This window comes from Cupressus sempervirens, chromosome 9, assembly GCF_028749045.1.
Source record: "Cupressus sempervirens isolate cs-2001-9-10 chromosome 9, ASM2874904v1, whole genome shotgun sequence".
In the NCBI taxonomy this organism is placed as follows: domain Eukaryota; kingdom Viridiplantae; phylum Streptophyta; class Pinopsida; order Cupressales; family Cupressaceae; genus Cupressus; species Cupressus sempervirens.
Genome location: NC_143126.1, coordinates 496,419,008 through 496,425,858, shown reverse-complemented (window position 1 = coordinate 496,425,858; position 6,851 = coordinate 496,419,008). Strand labels below are relative to the sequence as shown.

The window sequence follows — 6,851 nt, the reverse complement described above, 5'->3', positions numbered from 1 at the left end:
TTACTTGGTTCAACACTAACCATATCTCCTGCATTTCCAGACCTGACTCAAGATTCTTTGAAATCTTTGGCATGCTAGCAAGGAAAACACCCAAGTGAATGCAAATTTTATAGCAAGGGCCACTATTGCTAGTCTCCAAGAAAATGAAAATCCCTTACAAAAGCAGTCATAGAAATGATATGAAAGTAGTTCTTCCCAATATAATAATTGCTAAGCATGAAAATGAGGCGGGTCACTTTCGTCAATACGAAGCCATGTGTAAAATGACATTATTCTCCAAAAAGCTTATTTGGGAGTCATTTCAACAATTGCACATAGCGAAGAGGTCTGATAAGATCAAAGCAAATCTCTTCCACAACCTTCACATAATAAGGAATGGTGCTCAATTTATTAACTTCAAATAAATCATGGCTTGGTACGGTAGATTGAAATTTGAATAAATCATAATCCTTACCAAATAGATGATCGCCCAAGAGGTCCAATAAAAAACTATAGTCGCTAATAACATAGTCATGATTAAGGGGTCAAGGATCATTCTTTCCCGATAATATCTAGAATATTTTTATTACCTTTGATTATAAAAAGAATTGTATTTTTTAAGGAATAATGATTTTTTTGGTTGTTCTAACCAATACAAATTAAAAAATCATATTTTCAAATTATTGAAAATAAATATTATTAAATAGTTCTAGGAGATTTTAATACTTAATTTGGATTGGTTAATTGGTGAGTCAAATAAAGATATATGTGACAAAAGGAATGTCAATTGTCGGGGCTATCCTCCCTACAAATTGTATAGTTGACCAATTTTCAAAAAATTGAAAACATCATGAATTTTTTCAAAAATTTCAACATTTGATCTTCATGATCTCTATAATTTGTAGTAAAAAACAACAAAAAATTTGAAAAATAAATAAATTTGACTTTGTTTTGTCTTTAGTACATTTTGTGTGGAGATTAGCCTGTCCCAATTTTGTTTCGGCATACTGAGTGATGGGCTTCAATCAGTTTTTCAAATCCACTCATTTGGAGTTCTTGCATGGCTTGATAATACAAATAACTGTCGATTTCATAAGTGCAAGCTACAATCTGTACTAAACCCCTTTGACGAGAGATCATAATCCACTTTTAAGATTTCCATATTTTACAACGAATTAAGGCTGAACTTAAAAACTCTCATAGAACGAATTAACAACAGCTAACCAGATCGTTGAACACAAGCCAAAGAATGGTAGGGAAGAACAGTGATTCTAAACCATAGATTTTACTTAGAACATTTATTCATCTTGAGTCTGAAAATGCTCTCAGGCAAAGTTATTGTGGTAGAAGTGCAAAACTTTTCACAGTTATAAGATGCAATTGCTATCCACCGCTAGTCTCAATCGCAGAGCATTATGGTGGAGGCAGCACTCCACATTCTTCTTACTAAACACAACCCCCCTGAAGATTACTCCACCTATCTTAAATTATTGCAAACCTGTATTCTCAACAATGCGCTTTCACAGGGGAAAAAGGTTCACTCTTTCATCTCTCACAGACCATTTACATTGGCTGCACAGCCAACTTTTCATAATAAACTCATTGACATGTATGTCAAGTGTGGAGGTTTGGTTGATGCTCGAAAAGTGTTTGACAATATGAAGGAACGAAACATTGTTTCATGGAATACGGTTATTGCAGCATACAGACGACATGGTTGTCCTCATGAAGCAGTCACACTGTTTCACCAAATGCAACAAATAGGTTTCCAACCCGATCGATTCACATTTGCCAGCGTACTCCCAGCTTGTGCCAAAATTGGAGATTTGGAACGGGGTTTGGGCATCCATCAAAGCATGACGGAAAGAGGAATTTTGTCAGATGTTGTTGTTGCTAGTTCCCTTGTAGATATGTATGCAAAATGTGGAAGCATAGACAAGGCACGCAAAGTGTTTGAGAAAATGCCTCAAAGAAATGTAGTGTCATGGACTGCGATGATTGCAGGATATGCACAAAGTGGATTTGCCCAACAGGCTTTAGAAACTTTCAAGCAAATGCAATTGGCAGATGTAGAGCCAAATTCCACAACATTTGCTAGTATCCTTCCTGCCTGTGCCCAACTAGGAGATTTGGAACAGGGTATGGACATTCATAAAAGTATACAAAATAGAGGATTTTTATCAGATGTTATAGTTGCAACTGCACTGGTAGACATGTATGCTAAATGTGGAAGCATAGACAAAGCACATGAGTTGTTTGACAAAATACCTCAAAGAAATGTGGTCTCATGGACTGCAATGATTGCAGGATATGCACAAAATGGATTTGCTGAAAAGGCTTTAGAAATTTTCAAGCAAATGCAATCGGCTTGTGTGAAGCCAAATTCTACAACATTTATCAGCATCCTCCCTGCATGTGCCAAAATGGGAGATTTGGAAGTGGGTGTGGGCATCCATCAAAGCATAAAGGATAGAGGAATTTTGTTAGATGTTGTTGTGGCAACTGCCCTGGTAGACATGTATGCAAAATGTAGGAGCATGGATAAGGCATGTGAACTGTTTGACAGAATGCCTCAACGAAATGTGGTTTCATGGAATGCCATGATTGCAGGATTTGCACAAAATGGATTTGTTGAAAAGGCTTTACAAACTTTCAAGCAAATGCAATTGGCAGGTGTAAAGCCAAATTCCACAACCTTGAGTAGCATCCTCCCCGCCTGTGCCAAAATGGGAGCTTTGGAACAGGGTATAGAGATCCATGAAACCGTAATCGAAAGGGGATTTTTCTCAGATAACATAGTCGGAAATGCTCTGGTCGACATGTATGCAAAATGTGGAAGCTTAGACAGGGCACGCGAAGTGTTTGATAGAATGCCTCAAAGAGATATCATCTCTTGGAATACAATGATTGTGGGATACGCACAAAATGGATTAGTTGAAAAGGCTTTAGATTTTTTCAAGCAAATGCGATCGGCAGGTGTAAAGTCAAACTCCACAACTTTTACCAGCATCCTCCCTGCCTGTGCCAAAACAGGAGCTTTGGAACAGGGTATGGACATTCATCGGAGCATAATGGAAGGGGGTTATTTGTCAGGTATTACAGTTGGAAATGCTCTGGTGGACATGTATGCAAAATGTGGAAGCACAGACAAGGCACGTGAAATGTTTGACAGGATGCCTCAAAGAGATGTCATCTCGTGGAATGCAATGATTGCAGGATATGCTCAAAATGGACTTTGCAAAGATGCTCTCAAAGTTTTTGAACTAATGAAACACTCTGGAACATATCCTGATATTGTAACCTTTGCCTGTGTTTTATGTGCATGCAGCCATGCAGGTTTAGTGGATGAGGGGTGTATGTATTTCAATCATATGAATAACCCTTATTGCATTACAGCTACAGTTGATCACTATGAATGCATGGTTGACCTTCTTGGCCGTGCTGGCTATCTTGCGGACACCCTAAACTTTATCATTAAGATGCCTGTTAAACCTGTGGTGGCCGTGTGGACTTGTTTTCTTGGTGCATGCAGATCACACATGAATATAGGATTAGGAGTATCCACAGCAATGCTTCTTTTTGATATGGATCCTAAAAATACTGCAACTTATGTTCTTCTCTCAAACATCTATGCAGAAGTGGGGAAGTGGAGTGAGGTTCAACTGGTAAGGAGATTGATGAAAGATAGAGAAATTAAAAAGATACCTGGATGCAGTTGGATTGAAGGGCATAAAATGGTACATGCTTTTTGTGCAGGAGACAGATCTCATCCACAGACACAGGAGATCTATGCGAAGTTGGAGAGTTTGGCTTGGGAGATGAAAGCAGCAGGGTATTTTCCAGATTCGAGACATTTACCTAATGATGTCGAAGAGGAGGAAAAAAGTTCATTTCTCTGTCACCATAGTGAAAAGTTGGCAATTGCATTTGGTTTGTTAAACAAACCCCCTGGAACAACTATTAGAGTTGTGAAAAACCTTCGAGTATGTGTTGATTGCCACTCTGCAATTAAATTTATCTCCAAGATTGTTGGGAGAGAAATTGTTGTGCGAGATGTGAATCGATTCCATCATTTTAAACAGGGACAATGTTCATGTGCAAATTATTGGTGATGTTAAATTGTCCAATCTGAAAATAGGCCCACACTATGATAATGTGCACCATGTATGACCCAGTTCTAAAAGGAGCAAACTGAAAATTGCACAGTGATAATGTGCACCATGTCAGACTTGATACTAAATGGAGCAAACTGAAACTTTCACTATGATAATGTGCAGTATGATAAGTTGGAGAACTTGGCTTGGGAGATGAAAGCAGCAAGGTATGTTCCAGATTCAAGACATCTACTTAATGATTTTGTAGTGGAATAAATTGAGTTGTTTCTCAGCTACCATAGTGAAAAGTTGGCTATTGCATTTGGCTTTTTAAGCACACCCCCTGGAACAAACATTGGATTTGTAAAGAACCTTTGAGGATGTGCTAAGTGGCACTCTGCAATTTAATTTGTCTTTGAGATTGTTGGAAGAGAAATTTTTGTGAGAGATGTGAATCATTCCATCATTTCAAGCAGGGGTGATGTTCATGTGGCAATTATTGGTGAAGTTAAATGGAACAATCTGAAAAATAGGCTTCTATTATAATGTACACCATGATAGAACTGATACTAAATGGAGCAAACCAAAACTTGCAGAATGATTATTTCCATCACTTCAGACCTGATACTAAATGGACCAAACTGAAACTTGCACTATGATAAGGTGCACCATGCTAAGCTTGCAGTAATAATGAAGTGACAAGGTTTTGTTTTCAGATTCAAGTATTCTTTTTTTGTTTTTGTTTTGAGTATTTAGCGAATTAGGCCATGCTGTTAGCTTTGTCAAATTTTATGCATGCTGTTTATATACATTGTTAGATATCTGTCAAATATCTGTTGCATGATAACATGGATGTTTTGTTGGGTTGTTTGCAGGAATCTTGCATATATGTGAAATAAAAATTTGGAAGTGGAAAATGGATCAAAAACAAAGGTGAGTATACTCTATGTAAATGGAAAAATGCTTTACCGAACGAAAATGGGGGAGGAGAGCTGGCAATCTACCCTCCCCATTTCTATTTATTTCTTTTGTTTGAAATGATTATATTATCTTTTGCCAGTGTCAGGTTCAACATTTTAGATTAAATTACATGTCCCAGATTAAATGTTTAATTTTACATAAGTGCATATAGATTTTGGCTCATTTATGGTTAGATATTTCTAGTGTTACTTCACATCCATTTGCTTGGTGAGATATCCAATAGAGTTTTGAATTTACAAATAAACTTAGTTTTTTAATTTTATATTAACTGGTTTTATTTTGAAATAAACTATAATATACATTTTTGGTAAGTTAATAGTTGCTATGGGGTAGCATCCTTTCTATTAATGTTAGTTGCAAAAATTTACATCTATGGCAGCGCATCCAACCTTTTGCTTGTCTATTTGAGAACCAAAACTAAGCCCACTGCTAAAACTTCATCAATATTACATCAAGGATCACAGAACCATCCTATTAAGGGGCAAAAAATTAATAATAAAATTATAAACCCTTAAGGATTTTGTTTCTACTTTTTTTTTGTAGGAGCAAAGATGCATGTTAAAAACAAATTCATTTTTCTTCCTTCTTGTTTAAACTACTGTCCAAATTCCTCTTGCACCATCTTCCAAAGACCCTTCCAAATCCCTCGTGCCTTTTCCTTCACCTTCCAAAGATGACACTGTAAAAGCTCTCCTATTTTCCATCTGCTCCCTTATGTGGTGGCCCAATAGCCAGATCATGAACCCTCCCTTATGGAGAGGAGAAAACTTAATTTTTTATAGTATGGTTTTGCTCAATGAAGGCATCTGTGATTCTTCCCCATACAACTTGTCAGAGACTTTAAAGCCGACACTTCTTTCCGCATTTGTCTCTTTCATTTCTACCGAGTAATGTTTGGAGAGATATCCTTCCACCAAGTAGCCTTGCCATCTATCCTTTGCTTGACACTTTGGGCTGCTATATGGCCAGTATTATAGCATCTGTGACACTAGATTAGAATGCCCTCATAGTCAATAAATTGATTCAGACATCCATACATGGTTTTTAAGAGAGATTATAAGGAAGAGATCCTTGGTTATTTATCTCAACCAATATGTATACATATGTGATATATAAAAATTCAGGAAAGCCCTCATCAACCGCCAAAAAATTCTTCAGTGAATTACCAATGGTTTCAAAACAAGAATCAAACCAAAACTGCAAAGGGAGATTTGGCAATCTTACCACAATCGGGATTGCAGAGAAGGATTTAGTGGTTGTGATTAACCTGAGGCCACTTGGCCTGGATGACAGCACTGGCTGCCAATTGAGCAAGTTTTGTTTTCTTGCAAAAAGATCAGAGAAAAATTAGAATGCTGCTAACTGTGCAAATTGTCTTCTTGCAATTTTTTTTTTTGCTTTGTATCTGTTACCGACTTCTGGAAAGGGGCCAAATCAGATTGTTTACTTGCGTGTCACTACAAGTTAATGAATTGCCCTGAGTAGATATATATTAAAGACTGCTATGGTTTTTTCTAGGCTAAATATTATTGTTGCCGTTGAGCACATCTAGATGTTGGGACAAAACCCTATTAATCACCTCTGCTATTGTAGTTTGATCTCTATACTAAGATCTGTGAAATTTGTAGGTTCAAGTTGCTGCTGTTAAGAGATTTTATGTTTGTAATCCCAACTACTGCTAGTAAGAGATGTATATCAGTTTTCTATGAATAAATTGGTTCCAAAATCTGTTGTTTATAGTGAATTTGTGTAACCACTGTTGAATTTTTGAATGATACATAAGAAATTTGGATTCTA

At 36.8% G+C, this 6,851-nt stretch overlaps 1 pseudogene across 4 annotated transcripts; it reads left to right on the top strand.

Moving 5' to 3' along the window:
* Window positions 1-1,000: 1,000 nt before the first annotated feature.
* Window positions 1,001-5,226, top strand: LOC149539502 (pentatricopeptide repeat-containing protein At3g12770 pseudogene; annotated as a pseudogene). 4 transcript variants are annotated; one of them, XR_016356249.1, is made up of 3 exons: window positions 1,001-4,300; window positions 4,670-4,736; window positions 4,949-5,226. The product of XR_016356249.1 is annotated as a pentatricopeptide repeat-containing protein At3g12770 pseudogene, transcript variant X4 (transcript). The 4 variants fall into 4 exon arrangements; XR_016356247.1 differs by having other exon boundaries at window positions 4,670-4,776; XR_016356248.1 differs by having other exon boundaries at window positions 1,001-4,736.
* The last annotated feature ends 1,625 nt before the right edge of the window (window positions 5,227-6,851 follow it).